Below are 20,215 nucleotides of genomic sequence, written 5' to 3' on the forward strand. Positions count from 1 at the left end.
ACCACCTCAGGTAATTCCACATTCAATGTTGGTGCCTCGGTAGGCTGGTATGCCATATCTGGTACTGCTTTCTTTGCTGTCTAGATTAATTTCAACAAACCATTTATTTACCTCTCCCTTCCCTGTATTCGTCTCCCCACACCATCTTTCCCAGCAGTGTTTTGTCACCTCCCTATGTTTTTACATTTACTCTCCCAGCAGCTGTCTACAAGCTTATATGGGATCCCTTGTATTTTACAGAACATCTTCCCTTTGTAGACCTTGTGAATTCTTAGAATGCTATTCTTCTCTAAATCTTCTGTATACAAAACTCTCAATTACATGGAGATTTTTGCTGTTTGCAAGAATGTCAGTCTTAAAAGAGTGTGAAGATAAACCTGGAAACCCTATTCACTTAGGGCATTCCTTTCCCTTCTAACCTAACAGGTTTCTCTTCATTTAGGCATGTGTAACTCTTCCAGCATTGTTGAGAACATTGACTAAGATAATGCATGTGAAGATGCTTTGTAAGCTCTAAAGCACTATAGAAATTTCACTGATACTGTTTATCTGTGACCTTCACATTACACAGATCGTGCCCAAGAAGCCAGCAGAGGAAGGAAATGATTCGAAGGGAATGTCAGAAGCATCTGGCCCACAAAATGAAGGGAAACAGCTGTGCCCCCCAGGAAAACCAAGTACCTCTGAGAAGATTAACAAGACACCTGGTAAGAGGAAACAAATCGGGAACAACCCCTCTGGCTTCCCTGGCTATGTTCAGGTGTGGGGACTGGGTGTGTGGCATGGATCCCAGACAAGCCTGGGTCCAGGCTGGGCTGAGGAGCTTGCCCAGCTCCAGATGAGATGTTAGAGATGACATCTAGAGACACAGACTGGAGTTGACGTCCGTATAAAAAACCACGTGACTTGGGGCAAGTCTTCCAAATTTTCTCAGCTCCAGTTTCCCTGTCCATAAGATGGAAATAAAGAATCATAGTTCATAAATTATTTGGAGGCATTAAATTTAATCCCGAAGTCCTGATGACATGAAACGTGCTCAAGCAATTCTATCTTTGATAACCTGGGATCATGTCTTACTCAGCTCAATGCCTGATACCCAATACAGGTGTACGTCAGAGATATTGCAGGTTCAGTTCCAGACCACTGCAATAAAGAGAGTCTCACACTTTTTTTTTGTTTGGTTTCGCAGTGCATAAAAACATTATGCTTACACTATACTGTAGTCTCCTAAATGTGCAATAGCGTTATGTCTAAAAAATACATACGTTAATTTTAAAATAATTCATTGTTTAAAAATGCTAACAAACTTCTGAGCTTTCAGGGAGTCATGCTCTTTTCTGGTGGAGGGTCTTGCCTCGGTGTTGATGGCTGCTGGCTGATCAAGGTGGTGGTTGCTGAAGGGTGGAGTGGCTGTGGCAGTTTCTTAAAAGAAGACAACAATGAAATTTGCATTGATTAGCTCTCCCTTTCATGAAAGATTTCTCTGTACTATGTGATGCTATTGGATAGCATTTTACCCACAGTAGAACTTCTTTCAAAGTTGGAGTCAATCCTCTCTAGCTATGAAAGGTTTAGATGGCATCACCTTAAAATAGAAGGCTATTTTATCTATATTGGAAATCTGTTGTTTAGTGTAGCCACCTTTATCAGTGATCTTAGCTAGATCTTCCGGATAACTTGCTGCAGCTTCTCCATCAGGCTTCTCCTTGCACTTTTATGTTATGGAGACAGCTTCTTTCCTTAAACCTCACAAACCAACCTCTGGTAGCTTCACACGTTTCTTCTGCAGCTTCTTCACTTCTCTCAAGCTTTCATGGACTTGAAGAGAGTTCGGGTGTTGTTCTGAATTAGACTTTGGCTTAAGGGAATGTTGTGGCTGGTTTCATGTTCTATCATGACCACTCAAACTTTCTCTATTTCAGCAGTAAGGCTGTTTTGCTTTCTTATTCTTCTGTTCACTGGAGTATTAGTATTAGTGTTTCCTTCAAGAACTTTTCCTTTGCATACACAGCTTGGCTGTTTGGTGCAAGAGGCCAAGCTTTCAGCCTGTCTTGGCTTTCAGCATGCCTTCCTCACTCAGCTTAGCCATTTCTAGCTTCTGATTTAATGTGAGAGACATGCAACTCTTCCTTTCAACTGAATACTTAGCGGCCACTGTAGGGTTGTTTATTGTCCTAATTTCAGTGTTGCTGTGTCTCAGGAAATATGGAGGCCCAAGAAAAGGAAGAGAGAAGAGAAGAGCTCATCGGTGGAGCAGTCAGAACACACACAACATTCATCGATTAAGTTTGTTATCGTCTATGGGTGCAGTTCCTGGTACCCCCCAAACAATTACACACAACAGGGTGATTATAGGCAATAATAACTTTATCGTACATTTAAACAAAACTAAAAGAGTGTAAATGGATTGTTTGTAACACAAGGATAAATGTTTGAGGGCATGGAGACCCTATTTTCCATGATGTGATTATTACGCATGGCATGCCAGTATCAAAGCATCTCACGTACCCCATAAGAATATACACCTACTGTGTACCCACAAAAATAAAAAACAAAAATTAAAAGCCTAAAAAACAACAAAGACAATGACTCATTAAAAACGGTGACTTATGCTGTAATCCCAGCACTTTGGGCGGCTGAGGCAAGCAGATCACTTGAGGTCAGGGTTCCGAGACCAGCCTGGCCTACGTGGCGAAACCCCGATCTCTACTAAATATACAAAAATTAGCTGGCTGTGGTGGCTTGAGCCTGTGAATCCCAGTTAGTACAGGGGCTGAGGCAGGAGAATCCCTTGAACCTGGGAGACAGATGCTGCAGCGAGCTGATATCACGCCACCGCACTCCAGCCTGGGCGACAGAGTAAGTTTCCGTCTCAAAAAACAAACAGCATCTCTTGTCTACAGTGATTTGAGCTGTGGTCTTGTCTCTTTGAGTTTCTCTATCAGTCTGATCCCATCTACTCTATCTCCCAGGAATGCCTCAATATTTCTGGTGGACCACTGACACGTTTTCCTATTTTTCCTCTACTGTTAAGAATTGATCCTTGAAAACATTTCTTCCCAGGTCAATGGAATGTTGAGTGGGGCACGGGATCTAGCTGTCATCTTGCTCCAACCATCTGGTTTTAGATATTTTATGTATTTTTGTCACTATATAAGTGTAATTTTTCTTAATTTGGTTTTCTAAATGGTTAATATTGGTATGTAGAAGCCTTATTATTTTATATAATATATTGTTACCTGTCTGGGTGCAGCTTCCCCTGCATTTTGGCACAAGACTCAATCTGTTTTATTCTCCAAAAGAAAACTGACAGGCTGTGTGTGGTGACTCACATCTGTAATCCCAGCACTTTGGGAGACCTAGGAGTGTGGATCACCTGAGGTCAGGAGTTCGAGACCAGCCTGGCCAAGATGGTGAAACCCCATCTCTACTAAAAATACAAAATAATAATAATAATAATAATAATAATAATAATAATTAGCCAGGCATTGGTGCGTGCCTGTAGTCCCAGCTACTAGGGCAGCTGAGGCGGAAGGATTACTTAAACTCGGGAGGCGGAGATCACAGTGAGTCGAGATCGTGCCACTGCACTCTCTAGCCCGGGTGACAGAGAGTATGTCTAAATAAAAAAGAAAAAGAAAAAAAGAAAATTCACTTCACAGGCAATAGATAGTGATAAAAGGATAATTTATGGAAGATTTCATAGGGGAGATTGATGGAAAGAAAGGAAGTATATATTTTACAGAGCTGGGCAGTTCACTGCAGAAATCACCAAAACTGCCTTTTCTCCAAAAATATTACCCATAAGCTATTCTACTACTGGTTCTTCTAGTCTTTCCCTCTATTCCAAAACCTCAAATTATCCATTTCCTTATTGGGGTAATTTTCCTCTGCCCAGATCTGGGTCCTCCACAACACTTAACACTGTCTTCGAGTGTGTGAATTCCCATTGTTTTAGCTCAGGTTCCCAAGGAAACAGGTTTTGGGCCATACAGGACACCTCTAGACAGACTATACTGAGAAACCATGCTTGGAACGGTGCATGGCGGGAGGAGAGGAGAGGGAATTTACGTACCTGGCTCTCACTCCTGGTTCTTTTTCTTATTGGTCAAAATTTACCCACAGGCACAAACTCCCCCACACTTCTAGATTGCATCATCTGCCCCTTTGGCAGCTGTCTGGGGAGCCAGATCCCACACTTTGAAGTGTAATGTTTCATACAATCCAAAAGTGGTCATAGAGGCCAGGTGTGGTGGCCCATGCCTGTAATCCCAGCACTTTGGGAAGCCAAGACAGGTGAATCATGAGTTCAGGAGTTTGAGACTAGCCTGCTGAGCATGGTGAAACCCCGTCTCCACTAAAAGTCCAAATTTAGCCTGGCATGGTGGCCCGTGCTTGTAATCCCAGCTACTCCATGGGCTGAGGTAGGAGTATTGCTTGAACCAGGGAGGCAGAGGTTGCGATGAGCCGAGATCGCATCACTGCACTCCAGCCTGGGCAACAGAGGGAGACTCCCTCTCAAAAACAAACAAACAAAAGCCAAACAAAGAAACAATAAAAAATGGTAGCAGAAAACAGAAAGTTTGGATATGTAGCTAACTGACCTGCTTGTACAGCAGCAGCCAGGGGTGAAAACTAAATACTCCCAGGCAAGTCCTAAGTTCACCAAGTAATTGGAGTACCCATCTGCATTAGTTAATTGCCTTTATCTGAAAGAAAAATAAAACTCATGTATCTATGACAAGCAGGTGCTTACAGCTTGGAGCAAGGCACCTAGGCTAAACTCCCCTGCTGACAGGGAGACAGGGACATCATCTTCCTTGATGTTCACATTTCAAAGAGATGGTTCCAAGGCCCTGAAGAAAGACATTCCTAGGGTACAAGTGTGGTGGCTCATGCCTGTAATCCCAACACTTTGGGAGGCTGAGGCTAGAGGATCACTTGAGGCCTGGAGTTCAAGTTCAAGACCCTCCTGGGTTCTAGGATGGCCAGAGGCCTACAGATCAAAGGAAGAACTTACAAATACAAATTTTCTCGAGGAAATGCTCTAGGGAAAGTGAAATGGGGAAAGGTATCTTCTTGCGGTTTTGGCAACAGGAAAAATTCAATTTTATGTTTAGTTACCCTTACAATTTCCCCCTTTTGTTATTCTTTTATAGTAACAATACAATTTTCTAATTATCACCACTGCTATTTCTGTCTTTCTCTGGGTAGTTTACAGCCACCTAGATTGCCAGCAAGTCCACAGTAAGATGCAAAGCAAAGCAATTATCAGGATTATAATAGAATGATTTTTTTTTTTTTTTCGGGACAGAGTTTCACTCTCGTTGCCCTGGCTGGAGTGCAATGGTGGGATCTCGGCTCACTGCAACCTCTGTCTCCTGAGTTCAAGCGATTCTACTGCCTCAGTCTCCCAAGTAGCTGGGATTACAGGCATGCGCCACCAGGCCCAGCTAATTTTGTATTTTTTGTAGAGATGCAGTGGCACCATTTTAGCCAGGCTGGTCTTGAACTCCTCACCCCACGTGATCCACCCACCTCAGCCTCCCAAAGTGTTAGGATTACAGATGTGAGCCACCATGCTCAGTCTAGAGTGAATTTTTAAATTCAGTATAATATGCACCTTGCCAGGGGGCGGGGCGACCATTCAACACATCATACTGGTTAATTGTGTCAAAGTCAAAATAAATTATAGAGAGAAATCCCTAAATCAAATGCTTTATTTGGGAATCACAAAATTGCAATTCAGGGCATACACACGGACTAGGGTGGTCTTCAGTATGTGCAACGAAGAAGCAGAAGTTGGAAGTTTTATTAGAAAGAAAAATGTTACATATTGTTTTGAAATGAGCCCCATTGGCACTGGAGGAGCTGGTTCATTTGCACAATCAGCTTTCACATTCCCCCTTTTGATCAACATCTTTCTTTGAAAACCTCACTGATCAGCCATCTTACAGTGAAGCTTCATTGTCACTCCATGTCAGGATGGACCTGGGCCGGTTGTCTTTGTCCCATGTCAAGAGAAAGGTAAGGGAGTCGATATCAGGGACATGGGCCACATTTGAGCCACAAAGAGGTCAGAAGAAAAAAAAATTCAGGGAGATTTATCTGGAGTTCAGCATCAAGTTTCATCTAGTTAGTGTCATCTGTATTAGCAATCTTCTTGATGCCCTGGGCTAACATTATCTTGTTGGAAGAACTGGCTTAACAAATATTGGACAGGCAACAAGAACAGAGCTCAAAGATCATAATCCAAAAATAATTAACAATTGTTTTGCTTTATTTTATTTTATTTTACTTTATTTTATTTTATTTTATTTATTTTATTCAGATGGATTCTTGCTCTGTTACCCAGGATGAAGTGCAGTGGCGTGATCCCGGCTCACTGCAACCTACATGGCGTGATCCCAGCTCACTGCAACCTACATCTCCCGGACTCAAGCAACTCTCCTGCCTCAGCCTCTTAAGCAGCTGGAATTACAGGTGCTCACGACCATGCCCGGCTACTTTTTTTATTTTCAGTAGAGACAGGGTTTCACCATGTTACCCAGGCTGGTCTAGAACTCATGACGTCAAGTGATCTGCCCACCTTGGCATCCCAAAGTGCTGGGATTACAGGTGTGAGCCACTGCACCCAGCTATAATTAGCAATAGTATAATAAATTTAATTTGTACAATGGTTTTGAACCAAGATCCCAAGCCTAAGGACTACTAGCTAAACAAATCAAAAACCTATGGGGGAATTGAATGAGGCTTCTTGTAGTCTTTGAGTAGCATTTTAGGACTGGTTCAATTAAAGCAGAGTGCCAACTGTATAAAAGGGACCACTAGGTGAATTATGGGATTTGGGGGTCAGGTTCTGTCAAATAAAAATGTAGACATTAAGGGGGTAAGAGCCCCATTATGATATGAAGACTCATTCTGACGTCTTGGGAAAAGCTGTCTACAGTGTGGAAACATCATCCCCTCACCCTGATTTGTCATTCAAATGTCTCTGGTTACGGCATTGGACAGTTTGGTGAACTTTTTGCATGGTCCATACATCAGGCACGACAATTGTTCCTTAACATTTATGCACTTTTATCTTATAGGACTTGTAAATCAAAAATAAAATCCTAACCCTGCCACCCCACAACTATCTGAATGGACTTCTTCCTCCGTCAGGGCTCTTTTAAAATTTAACCTGAGAGATGGTTTCAGGCCATGACAGGAAATGGGGGTCAGACATGCCTTATTATACCTTTCTGGCATCAACATCAACACAGACTTGAAGTCTGATAAGAAACATGTTACAACCTATTCTCTCTGTAGCCTAGTACCCGAAGGCTTCCTCTGCAAATGAGAACTTGGGTCTCCACAATCCTTTATCTTAACCCTGGCATTCCTTTCTGTTGTTCCTAGAGTTTTGTTTTGTTTTGTTTTTGTTTTGAGATGGAGTCTCTCTCTGTTGCCCAGGTTGGAGTGCAAGGGGCGGGATCTCAGCTCACTGCAACCTCCATCTCTTGGGTTCAAGCAACTCTTCAACCTCCACTAGCTGGGACCACAGGTGCGGGCCACCACATCCAGCTAATTTTTTGTCCTTTTAGTAGAAAAGGGGTTTTGTCATATTGCTCAGCCTGGTCTTGAACTTCTGGCCTCATGTGATCCATCTGCCTCGGCCTCCCAAAGTGCTGGGATTCCAGGCATGAGCCAACGTGTCCGGCCTACTAATTAGGTTTCTTTTTGCTTAGGAAAACTGAGCTTTGAAAGGGTTAAGTTTTTAAGTCCGTGTAACTTTCTGTATTGCTTTTGAAGTCTGTTGACTATCACTGTGGTTAAATGAGTGACTTATTTCCACAGTGACCCGTGATCCTGTTTTGAACAAGTGTTTTGAGCCTTTTAACATCTTTGACAAACTTCCCCAAAATCCAATTCTTTTTTAATTTATCTATTGCTGTCGAACAAACTAATCATATTCTAAGTCTTTTTAACCTGAAATTGACTTTGAGATTTACCAGTGAGGCCCCTGGAGAGCCTCAAAGAATGTGTCTCTCATTAGGCTTATTTGATATGTTAGATTATATGAAAAGCAATGTCAAATTAAAAAAAACACTAATTGCTGTTTATATCTATATAGGTATGTTATTGATGTTAATGTTCTGAAGATCACATAAATTTTACAGAGTTCTGATGGTCCTGGTGTAACGCTATCAGTCATGATTCTGGTTGTTATCTTAAAATGTTCTATATAATAAAATAACTGAATTTTTTCTCAGTTGTGGACCTTTCATCAGATCTTAATCATTACTATTCTAAGCTTTATCATCTACAGTGCTGATTCTTCTCTAAAGGCATCCAGAATCAGATTCATAAAAAAAGATTTTAACAAGTACTATTGAATATAGATTTGTAATAACTTTCAGATCAATGAGCTAAATAAATTATTTTTCAAAACTCTAATGAAAACTGATGGTTTCATGCAACTGATCATCAAGATCAAGCAGAACAAAATTACATGAGGCTAAATAACTGGTAATGTTTTTATGACCTCTATTTAAAACTTTATTTATTCTTGGGCTTGGCACAGTGGCTCACACCTGTAATCCCAGTGCTCTCGGGCTGAGACAGGAGGATCCATTGAGCGCAGGACTTCAAGACAAACCTGGGCAACATAGGAGACCTGGTTTCTAAAAGAAATTAAGGGGGGAAAAAAAGCTTTGTTTTTTACTTAAATGTTTGGTTCTCCGCATTTAATAAAATTTTCTGGTGGGGTGTGGCGGCTCACTTTGGAAGCCAAGGCAGGAGGATTGCTTGAGCCCAGGAGTTCAAGACCAGTCTGGGCAACATGGCAAAAGCCTGTCTAAAAAAACCAAAAAACCAAAAAACCAAAAAAACAATTAGCTGGGCATGGTGCGCCTGTGGTCCCAGCTACTTGGGAGGCCGAGGTGGGAGGATCACTTCAGCCAGGAGGCAGAGGTTGCAGGGAGCTGTGTTTGTACCACTGCACTCTAGCCTGTGCAACAGGGCACAACACTTTCTCAAAAAATGAAACAAAGAGAAAATTTTCTCTGTTAAACTATCTATAGTTTATAACAATTTGGTAAAGTATACTTTTGTAAACTAAGATGGAAAGGTTTGCTTTCTCTTTCTGCTCCATTCTTCCAGAATTCCAAAACTATTTGTAAATATTCTTATGGCAATATGGCTATTTACACAGGTCCAGTAAAAACCTGCTCTTGGTGACTCATTCAACTCCAACATGGCAAAAATCTCCAGGCCTACAGAGAGTCCCTGATTGCTGTTTTCCAGAAATAGACTGGAAAGGATGGTTATAATAGCATGCACTCCAATATGGAGTTCCCAAACTTCATGAATAGAGAACTGGACGCCTTCACGAAGAACCAGAGGGCCCCAGTGTCCTTGACCACATGTTGAAGAAACTGGATCTCACTAGTGATGGGCAGCTAGATTTCCAATAATTTCTGCATCTGATGGATGGCATGACTGTGGCTTACCGTGACTCTTTTCTCAAGGCTGCCCATTCCAAGAAGTGGATCTGAGGATCCCTTGGGCCTGGTTTCCAAACCACCCCCTTTCCTTCCAGCCTCACCATCACCGTCTCCTCACAACCCACACGTCCCCTGGGCCCAGCACACCCACCACCTCATGCAGGCCTTGCCTGCAGGTAGTAATAAAACCATTCCTTCCTGCCTGCAGCTCCCCACTCCCTCTCCCCACTGCCCCTCCTCCCCCTCCCCTCTCCTGCCCTCCCCTGCCCTCCCCTCTCCTCCCCTCCTTTCCTCTCTTCTCTCAAGCACACCTACCACCTCATGCAGGTAATAATAAAACCATACTTTACTTTTCTCTTCTCTTTCTTTTCTTCCCTTTTTATTTTTCCTTTCTTCTTATTATGTTTTTTTCAGAGACGGGGGTCTAGTTATGTTGCCCAGGCTGATCTTGAACTCCTGGGCTCAAGTGCTCTCCCAACCTTCTGGGATTATAGGTGTGAGTCATTGCACCAGGCCCATTTTTTTTTTTAAACACGAAAATAAAAAAAATCTGCTCTCTCTTTATAGTCGGATACAATTAAAAACATTGGTTGTAGGGCCGGGCACGGTGGCTCACACCTATAATCCCAGCACTTTGGGAGGCTGAGGCACATGGATCATCTGAGGTCAGGAGTCTGAGACCAGCCTGGCCAACATGGTGAAACCACATCTCTACTAAAAATACAAAAATATGTAGCAGGGAGTGGTGGCACACATTTGTAATCCTGGCTACTCAGGCGACTGAGGCAGGAGAATTGCTTGAACCCAGGAGGTGGAGGCTGCAGTGAGCTGAGATCTCACCACTGCATACCAGCCTGGGTGATAGAGCAAGACTCTGTCTCAAAAAGAGAAAAAAAATTGGTTATATTACCAAAGCTTTCATCAAAATGCATGGAATGCCTGACTTCAAGTGTTTTTAGCTTTACAGTGGGTAAATAAAATGGTCACTTTCTGGCAGGTCTAGGAACCTTAAGAACGTAGGTGAAATCTAAAGTCGGCCTTGATTTCACTTTCTATCCTCAAGAGGTTTTTAAATCTAAGATTCCCAAGTGATCAATATATAGAGAAAAATTACGTTGCTAAAAATTGCTGTAATAGATCTGTTATTAGATTATAGTTGTCTTGGTTTTTTGTTTTTCTTTTTAAGACAGAGTCTTGCTCTGTCACCAGGCAGGAGTGCAGTGGCCGGATCTTAGCTCACTGTAACCTCCACCTCCCGCATTCAAGCGATTCTCCTGCCTCAGTCTCCTAAGTAGCTGGGACTACGGGCTCACGCCACCATGTCCAGCTAATTTTTGTATTTTTAGTAGAGACAGGTTTCACCATGTTGGCCAGGATGGTCTCGATCTCTTGACCTAGTGATCTGCTCGCCTCAGCCTCCCAAAATGGTGGGATTATAAGCATGAGCCACTGCGCCCGACCGGGTTCTTGTTATCTAAATATAGACTAGACTAGATCCAACTTTTTCCCATAAAATTACTAAAAACAGAAACGGCTCTGTTCCTGAAGTCTGCTGATGAAAACAGATAAACTCTGGAAAACATTTGAAGAGATTTATTCTGAGACAAATGGAGGCGTATTCATGACTGGCTTTTAGGAGGGTCCTGAGTTGCCCAAGGAGTGTCGGGGTGCAAGCTATTCTTTATACATTGGTATGGAGACCAATCAAATACTTTTTTTTTTTTTTTTTTTGAGATCGGAGTCTGCCAGGCTGAGTGCAGTGTTGATCTCAGCTCACTGTAAGCCTCGGCCCCAGGTTTCACGCCATTCTCAAAGTCCGCTTCGAGCTGGACTACAGGCCTCACCACCTCACCGCTAGTTTTTGTATTTTTAGTAGAGACGGGTTTCACCGCAGTTAGCCAGATGGTCTCTATCTCCTGATTCGCGATCCACCCGCCTCGCCTCCCAAAGTGCTGGGATTACAGGCTGGAGCCAATCGCCACCCGGTCTATCAAATACTTTTAAGTAATACTTTGGTTTGATCTAGAAAGGCAGGACAACTCGAAGCAGGGGCTTCCAGTGTATAGGTAGGTTTAAAAATTTTCTGGTTGACAATTGGTTGGATTTATCTAAAAACCTAGCATGGGCTGGGCACGGTGGTTCACGCCTGTAATCCTAGCACTTTGGGAGGCTGAGGCCAGTAAATCACCTGAGGTCAGAGATTGAGACCAGCCTGGCCAACATGGTGAAACCCCATCTCTACTAAAGATACAAAAAAATTAGCTGGATATGGTGGAGGGCGCCTGTAATCCCAGCTACTCAGGAGGTTGAGACAGGAGAATTCCTTGAATCCGGGCAGCAGAGGTTACAGTGAGCCGAGAGCACACCATTGCACTCCAGCCTGGGCAACAGATCTAGACTCTGCCTCAAAACAAAAACAAAGAAACAAACAAAAATGCCTAGGATCAACAGAAAGGAATGTCTGGGTTAAGATAGAGGATTGTGGTGACCCAAGTTCTTATTTGCAGAGGAAGCCTTCAGGGACTCAGCTTCAGAGAGACTAGGTTGTAACATGTTTCTTATGAGATTTAAGTCTGTGTTAATGTTGATGCCAGAGAGGTATAATGAGGCATGTCTCACCCACACATCCTGTCATGGCCTAAAATGGTCACTTAGGTTAATTTTAAAAGAGCTCTGGCTGAGGAGGAAGTCCATTCAGATGGTTAAGGGTGGTGGGGGAACAGGGGGTTGCTTAGGATGTTATTTTTGGTTTACAAATCCTTTAAGATAAAGCTGCATAATTTTCTTTCTTTCTTTTTCTTTCTTTCTTTCTTTCCTTCCCTTTCTTTCTTTCTTTCTTTCTTTCTTTCTTTCTTTCTTTCTTTCTTTCTTTCTTTCTTTCTTTCTTTCTTTCTTTCTTTCTTTCTTTTTCTTTCTTTCTTTCTTTCTTTCTTTCTTTCTCTTTCTTTCTCTCTCTTTCTTTTCTTTTCTTTTTTTTTTGTTTTTGAGACAGTCTTGCTCTGTCACCAAGTCTGGAAGTGCAGTGGCGAGATCTCGGCTCACTGCAACCTCCGCTTCCCGAGTTCAAGCGATTCTCCTGCCTAACCTCCCGAGTAGCTGGGACTACAGGCACGTGACACCATCCCTGGCTAATATTTTGTATTTTTAGTGGAGGTGGGGTTTCACCGTGTTACCCAGGATGGTCTCGATCTCCTGACCTCGTGATCCACCCACCTCGGCCTCCCAAAGTGCTGGGATTACAGGCGTGAACCACCGAGCCTAGACAAAATGCATAAATTTTATGGAACGAGGCCGGGCACAGTGGCTCACGCCTGTAATCCCAGCACTTTGGGAGGCCGAGGGGGGCAGATCATGAGGTCAGGAGATCGAGACCATCCTGTGTAACACAGTGAAACCCCATCTCTACTAAAAATACAAAAAATTAGCCGGGTGTGGTGGTGGGCGCCTGTAGTCCCAGCTACTTGGGAGGCTGAGGCAGGAGAATGGCATGAACCCGGGAGGCGGAGCTTGCAGTGAACCGAGATTGCACCACTGCAGTCCAAACTGGGTGACAGAGCGAGACTCTGTCTCAAAAAAATTTTTTTTTTCTTTCATGGAACAAGTCTTGTGCCTGATGTTTGGACCACAGAAAAAGTTCACCAAACTGTCCAGTGCCATAACCAGATACATTCCAGTGACAAATCGGGATAAGAAGTTGATGTTTCCACACTGTAGATGGCTTTTCCCAAAACGCCAGAATAAGTCTTCATATCATAAAGAGACTCTTACCTCCTTAATGTCTACATTTTTCACTTGTCATAACCTAACTCCCAAATCCTTTGATTCATCTAGTGGTCTCTTTTATAGAGTTGGCACTCTGCTTTAATTCAACCCAGTACTAAAATGATACTCAAAGACAGCAAGAGGTTTCATTCAGTTCCCCCATAGTCCTTGACTTGTCTTGAGATTTTGGTTCAAAACCATTGTACAAACTAAATTTATTATACTATTCCTAATTATAGCTGGGTGCAGTAGCTCATGCCTGTATACCCAGCACTTTGGGATGCCAAGGCGGGCAGATCACTTGAGGTGAGGAGATTGAGATCAGCCTGGCCAACATGGTGAAACTCCATCTCCCCTGAAAATACAAAAGTTAGTCGGGCGTGGTGGTGAGCACCTGTAATCCCAGCTACTTAAGAGGCTGAGGCAGGAGATTCAGTTGAACCCAGGAGGTGGAGCTTGCAGTGAGCTGGGATCACGCCACTGCACTTCATCCTGGGTGACAGAGCAAGACTCCATCGCAATAAAATAATAAAATAAAATAAAATATAAACTAGAATAGAATAGAATAAAATAAAGTAAAATATAAAATAAAATAAAATAATTGCTAATTATTTTGGTATTATAATCTTTGAGCTCCATTCTTGTTGCCTAATACTTGTTAAGCCAGTTCTCCCAACAGGATAATGTTGGCCTAGTGCTTCAAGATGAATGCTAACATAGATGGGACTAATAAGATGGAATTTGATGCTGAACTCCAGACAAATATGCCTGTATTTTTATTCCTTCTGACCTCTTTGTGGCTCGAATGTGGCCCATGTCCCTGATATCGACACCCTTACCTTTCCCTTGACATGGGACCAAGACAACCGGCCCAGGTCCATCCTGGCATGGAGTGACAATGAAGCCTCTCTTTAAGGTGGCTGATCAGTGAGATTTTCAAAGAAAGATGTTGATCAAAAGAGGGAATGTGAAAGCTGATTGTGAGAATGAACCAGCTTCTCCAGGGCCAATGAGCCTCATTCCAAAACAATATGTAACATTTTTCTTTCTAATAAAACTTCCAACTTCTCTTTGTTTGTTGGAGATACGGAAGACCACCCCAGTCCATGTGTATGCCCTGAATTGCAATTTTGTGATTCCCGAATAGAGCATTTGATTTAGGGATTTGTCTCTATAATTTATTTTGACTTTGACACAATTAACCAGTATGATGTGTTGAAAGGTCGCTCCGCCCCTGACAAGGTGAGTATTATACTGAATTTAAGAATTCTTTCTAGGCAGGGCATGGTGGCTTAAGTCTGTAATCCTAACACTTTGGGAGGCCCAGGTGGGTGGATCACCTGGGGTAAGGAGTTCAAGACCAGCCTGGCTAAAATGGTGCCACTGCATCTCTACAAAAAATACAAAATTAGCTGGGCCTGGTGGCGCATGCCTGTAACCCTAGCTACTTGGGAGGCTGAGGCAGGAGAATCGCTTGAACACAGGAGACAGGTTGCAGTGAGCCGACATTGCACCACTGCACTCCAGCCTGGACAACAAGAGAGAAACTCCATCCCGAAAAAGAAAATTATCCTATTATAATCTTGATAATTGTTTTGCTTTGCATCTTACTATGGACTTGTTGGATATCTAGGTGGCTGTAAACTACCCAGAGAAAGAAACAGCAGGGGAAATAATTAGAAAATCGCAGTGTTCCTATAAAAGAATAACAAACGGGGGAAATTGTAAAGGTAACTAAACATAAAGTTAAATTTTTCCTGTTGCCAAAATGGCAAGAAGAGACCTTTCCCCATTTCACTTTCCTTAGAGCATATCCTTGAGAAAATTTGTATTTGTAAATTATTCCTTTGATCTGTAAGCCTCTGGCCATCCTAGAACCCAGGAGGGTCTTGAACTTGAACTCCAGGCCTCAAGTGATCCTCCAGCCTCAGCCTCCCAAAGTGTTGGGATTACAGGTGTAAGCCATCAAGCCCAGTCCCTAGAAATGTCTTTCTTCAGGGCCTTGGAGCCATCTCTTTGAAATGTGAACATCGAGGATGATGATGTCCTTGTCTCCCTGTCACCAGGGGAGTTTAGCCTAGGTGCCTTGCTCCAAGCTGTAAGCACCTGCTTGTCATAGAGATATGAGTTTTATTTTTCCTTCAGATAAAGGCAATTAACTAACACAGGTGGGTACTCTAATTACTTGGTGAACTTAGGACTTGCCTGGGAGTATTTAGTTTTCACCCTTGGCTGCTGCTGTACAACCAGGCCAATTCGCTACATACCTGGACTTTCTGGTTTTTCCTACCACTTTTTTGTTTGTTTGTTTGTTTTTTGTTGTCTTGTTTTTGAGACGGGGTCTTGCTCTGTCACTCAGGCTGAAGTGTAGTGGTGTGATCTCAGCTCACTGCAACCTCTGCCTCCCAGGGTCAAGTGATTCTCCTACCTCAGCCTTCTGAGTAGCTGGGATTATAGGCGTGAGCCACCACGCCTGGCCTCTGCTACCACTTTTGGGTTGTATGAAATACTACACTTCAAAGTGTGGGATCTGGCTTCCCAGACAGCTGCCAAAGGGGCAGGTGATGCAATCTGGAAGTGTAGGGGAGTTCATGTGCGTGGGGTAAATTTTGACCAATAAGAAAATAGCCAGGAGTGAGAGACAGGTAGTAAATTCCCTCTCCTCTCCTCTCCCCATGCCCTGTTCCAAGCATGGTTTCTCAGTATAGTCTGTCTAGAGGTGTCCTGTATGGCCCAAAACCTGTTCCCTTGGGAACCTGAGCTAAAACAATGGGAATTCACACACCCGAAGACAGTGTTAAGTGTTGTGGAGGACCCAGATCTGGACAGAGGAAAATCACCCCAATAAGGAAACGGACAATTTGAGGATTTGGAATAGAGGGATGGATGGATTAGAAGAACCAGTAGTAGAATAGCTTATGGGTAATATTTTAGGAGAAAAGGCAGTTCTGGTGATTTTTGCAGTGAACTGCTCAGCTCTGTAAAATGTATACTTCCTTTCTTTCCATCAGTCTCCCCTATGAAATCGTCCATAAAGTGTCCTTTTATAACTATCTATTGCCTGTGGGGTGAATTTTCTTTTTTTGTTTTTCTTTTTATTTAGAGATAGAGTCTCTGTCCACCAGGCTGGGTATGTAGTGGTGCCACCTTGGCTCACTGCAATCTCTGCCTCCCGAGTTCAAATGATCCTCCTGCCTGAGCTGCCCTAGTAGCTGTGACTACAGGTGCACATCACCAATGCCCAGCTAACGTTTTTTTTTTTTTTTTTTTTTTTTTTAGTAGAGATGGGGTTTCACCATCTTGGCCAGGCTGGTCTTGAACTCCTGACCTCAGGTGATCCACACGCCTAAGTCTCCCAAAGTGCTGGGATTACAGGTGTGAGCCACCACACCCAGCCTGTTAAGATTTCTTTTGGAGAATAAAACAGATTGAGTCTTGTGCCAAAATACAGGGGAAGGTGCACCCAAACAGGTAACAAAGTATTATATACAATAATAGATAGGGTTTCTACATACCAATATTAACCATTTAGAAAACCAAATTGAGAAAAATCACACTTATATTGTGACAAAAATACATAAAATATCTAAAACCAGATTATTGGAGCAAGATGGCAGATAGATCCCGTGCCCCACTCAACATTCCATCGAATTGGGAAGAAAATGTTTTCAAGGGTCAATTCCTAACAGTAGAGGAAAACAAGAAAACATGTCAGTGGTCCACCAGATATATGGAGGCATTCTTGGGAGATAGAGTAGATGGGATCAGACTGATAGAGAAAGCCAAGGAGAGAAGACCACAGCTCAAATCACTGTAGGCAAGAGATGCTTTTTGTTTTTTGAGACAGAGACTTATTCTGTCGCCCAGGCTGGAGTGCAGTGGCATGATCTCATCTCACTGCATGCTCTGTCTCCCGGGTCCAAGTGATTCTCCCGCCTCAGCCCCCGCAGTAACTGGAATTCACAGTTGGCCCCCACCATGGCAAGCTAATTTTTGTATTTTTAGTAGAGACAGGGGTTTCACCATATTGGCCAGGCTAGTATTGAACTCCTGACATCAAGTGATCTGCCTGCCTTGGCCTCCCGAACTGCTGGGATTACAGCGTGAGTCACTGCGTCCGGCCAAGAGATGCTCTTTGTAACAAAGCTTCTGAAAAACTCCAAACCCAGAATCAACAAAAAAACAGGGAGCTGGAAAGGGCCTTAGGATAATCATCAGGTAGGTTAATTTAAAAGTTCATTTGAAGCATCTGAATCAGCCAGATTCCCCTCCAACATCACCAATAGATTGCCTGGCAGTAGCCACTTTTGCCTCTAAGATGATACTCTGATAATCGTTCATTAACTATGCAGCCATAAAAAAGGATGAGTTTGTGTCCTTTGTAGGGACATGGATGCAGCTGGAAACCATCATTCTTAGCAAACTATCACAACAGAAACCAAACAATCGCATGTTCTCACTCATAGGTGGGAACTGAACACGAGATCACTTGGACTCAGGAAGGGGAAACATCACACACTGGGGCCTACTAAGTGGGAGGGGGAGGGGGAGGGATTACTAGAGTTATACCTGATGTAAATGACGAAGTTGATGGGTGCAGTAGACCAACATGGCACAAGTATACATATGTAACAAACCCAACGCTATGCAATACGTGTATCTCTACAACTTAAAGTATAATAATAATAACAAATTAAAAAAAAAAAAAAAAAAAAAAAGAATGTGAAAAAAAAAAAAAAAAAAAAAAGAAAGTGAAGGCCTGGCGAGGTGGCTCATACTTGTCATCCCAGCACTTTGGAAGGCTGAGGCAGAAGGATTGCCTGAATCCAGTATATAGAGACCAGCCTGGGCAACCTAGTGGGATCCTGTCTCTGCAGAAAATACAAAAATTAGCTGGGTATGGTGGTGTGTGCCTGTAGTCCCAGCTAGTTCGGAAGCTGAAGTGGGAGAATCCCTTGAGCCTGGGATATCGAGGCTGCAGTGAGCTGAAATTGCAGCACTGCACTCCAGCCTGGGAGACAAGAGTGTGATCCTGTCTCAAAAAATAACACAAAAAAGTAATGCATCACTGGGCATGGTGGCTCATGCCTGTAATCCCAGCACTTTGGGAGGCTGAGGCCAGGGAATCATGAGTTCAGCAGATTGAGACCATCCTGGCTAACACGGTGAAACCCAATCTCTACTAAAAATACAAAAATTAGCTGGGCATGGTGGCAGGCGCCTGTATTCCCAGTGATTCGGGAGGCTGAGGCAGGAGAATCACTTGAACCTGGCAGGCGGAGGTTGCAGTGAGCCAAGATCTCACCACTACACTCCAGCCTGGGCAACAGAGCGAGACTCTGTCTCAAAAAAAAAAAAAAAAAAAGTTATGTATCAGAACTTGATGTAACTTCAGCCCTTCACAGTAGTAATAAAGCAGAGAAACACATTTGTGGAGAGAGGACTATGTTCACTCTTTATCTATCCATAATAGACAGATAGTCAGGAGCTTTATATAACCAAGGAACCTAAGGAAAAATATTCCGTCATGACTCACAATCTTCCAGCCACCCCTCCTTGCACCTGTCTTGTGGGCTGGCGGACCCAGCTTATGGATTCCATCTTCCCAGGGAGAAAGAAAAATCAAATCCTTCAGTATCTCTCTTAGGGTATCCTCTCCTCTATTTGCCTGGAGGATAAGGCTCTCGATATCTAGTAGTCGAATGTTACATTTGCATAATATAGAACTATATTGGAATAAAATAGAATTTGTTTCCTCTGAGACACAGGTAGAGGTACGTCCACACTGACCCGGGTGGCAGCCACCTCTTCCTGCAGTGCCAGGCAGGACATGCTCACAGATCTGGGAAACCTCTGCTGCTCCTGGAGTCCCACAACCTCCTTCCTGGCACCCTGTCCCTCTGGTGGTTATGGCAGCCCACACATGGCCTTGGTCTCCCCTGTTTCCTTGCCTGCCCCTCTTCTGCCCACCCTGCATATCTCTGTCTCCCACTGTCCCCACTATGACCACGATTGCCTCTCTCTCCCTGCACTCTCTCTCTCCTACGGCTCCTTGTCTTGGGAAAATGAACCCACAGCCTCTACCTTGCGAATGGGGAGAGAACCCCGGGCTTGTTCAATTCTCCCTCCCTCCATCACACACATTTGCCCTCCTTAATGTTTCTGAAGTCAGTGAACTCCAAACTCAGCCCCTCCTGCCCCTGCCAGCTGTAGGACCTGTGACAAGATGCCTACCATCTGTCTGGGACTCCGTCTCTCATCTATCATATAGGCATAATGATGATAGTGTCCTCCTTCCAAGGCTGGGGAGAACCAGGAGGCCAAGGTGATGGGCTATGGACTGCCAAAACAGCTCCAATCCTGCCTCCACCTGGGGCTGGTGTTTCAAGTCTGTTGCGTGTGAATGGAGCTTTAATGTCTCCATTCACACACAATGGTTTGTTCTAAAATAGATTCCCCTCTGCCCTTCCCTTCCCCACAACTGTTTCCCCTCTGCACCGTGCAGTGGTACCTGTGAGAAAGAACTGACGCATTCCCAAATCATCGTCACCACCCCAGCCCCCAGACCCTTGGTTGGTGAGACCCTTGATGGGCAGTCTCATGCTTCTGTCCAGGGGAATTTCCCACCGTTGCTCCCCTGCATGGAGACTAAGTGGACTCTTCTATTCCCTGTCCATCACAGGGTCTACCGTGCACGCATCTTCCTCATTCCTCCACGTTCCCCAGATGACGATTTCATCTGTGTCTCCTCCCACATACTCCCAAATGGACCATCCCAGACCTTGAACTTGAAATTCGTTCAGAGAGCAAAGGCCAAGATGCCCAACCACCTGCTGCAGAATTCTGCTCCAGGAATTAAGTGTGTGGTCTCTATCAAAATAAAAACTGGAGGCCAGGCACAGAGGCTCACACCTGAATCCTAGTACTTTAGGAGACGAAGGTGGAAGGATCGCTTGAGCCCAGGA

The 20,215-nt window shown here is 43.7% G+C and overlaps 1 protein-coding gene across 2 annotated transcripts in view; it reads left to right on the plus strand.

Moving 5' to 3' along the window:
* LOC100998162 (putative protein SSX8) overlaps positions 1-20,215 on the plus strand; it is a 148,850-nt gene that overhangs the window by 43,436 nt on the left and 85,199 nt on the right. The window contains exon 7 of one of the 2 annotated variants that reach the window (XM_031660925.1): positions 9,197-9,769. The exons of the other annotated variant lie outside the window; for it this stretch is intronic. The gene's annotated coding sequence lies outside the window, so the exon portion shown is untranslated. Of the gene's footprint in view, positions 1-9,196; positions 9,770-20,215 lie in introns of those variants that run through there. 2 annotated transcript variants of the gene reach the window in all.

Source organism: Papio anubis, chromosome X (genome assembly GCF_008728515.1).
Source record: "Papio anubis isolate 15944 chromosome X, Panubis1.0, whole genome shotgun sequence".
Classification (NCBI taxonomy): domain Eukaryota; kingdom Metazoa; phylum Chordata; class Mammalia; order Primates; family Cercopithecidae; genus Papio; species Papio anubis.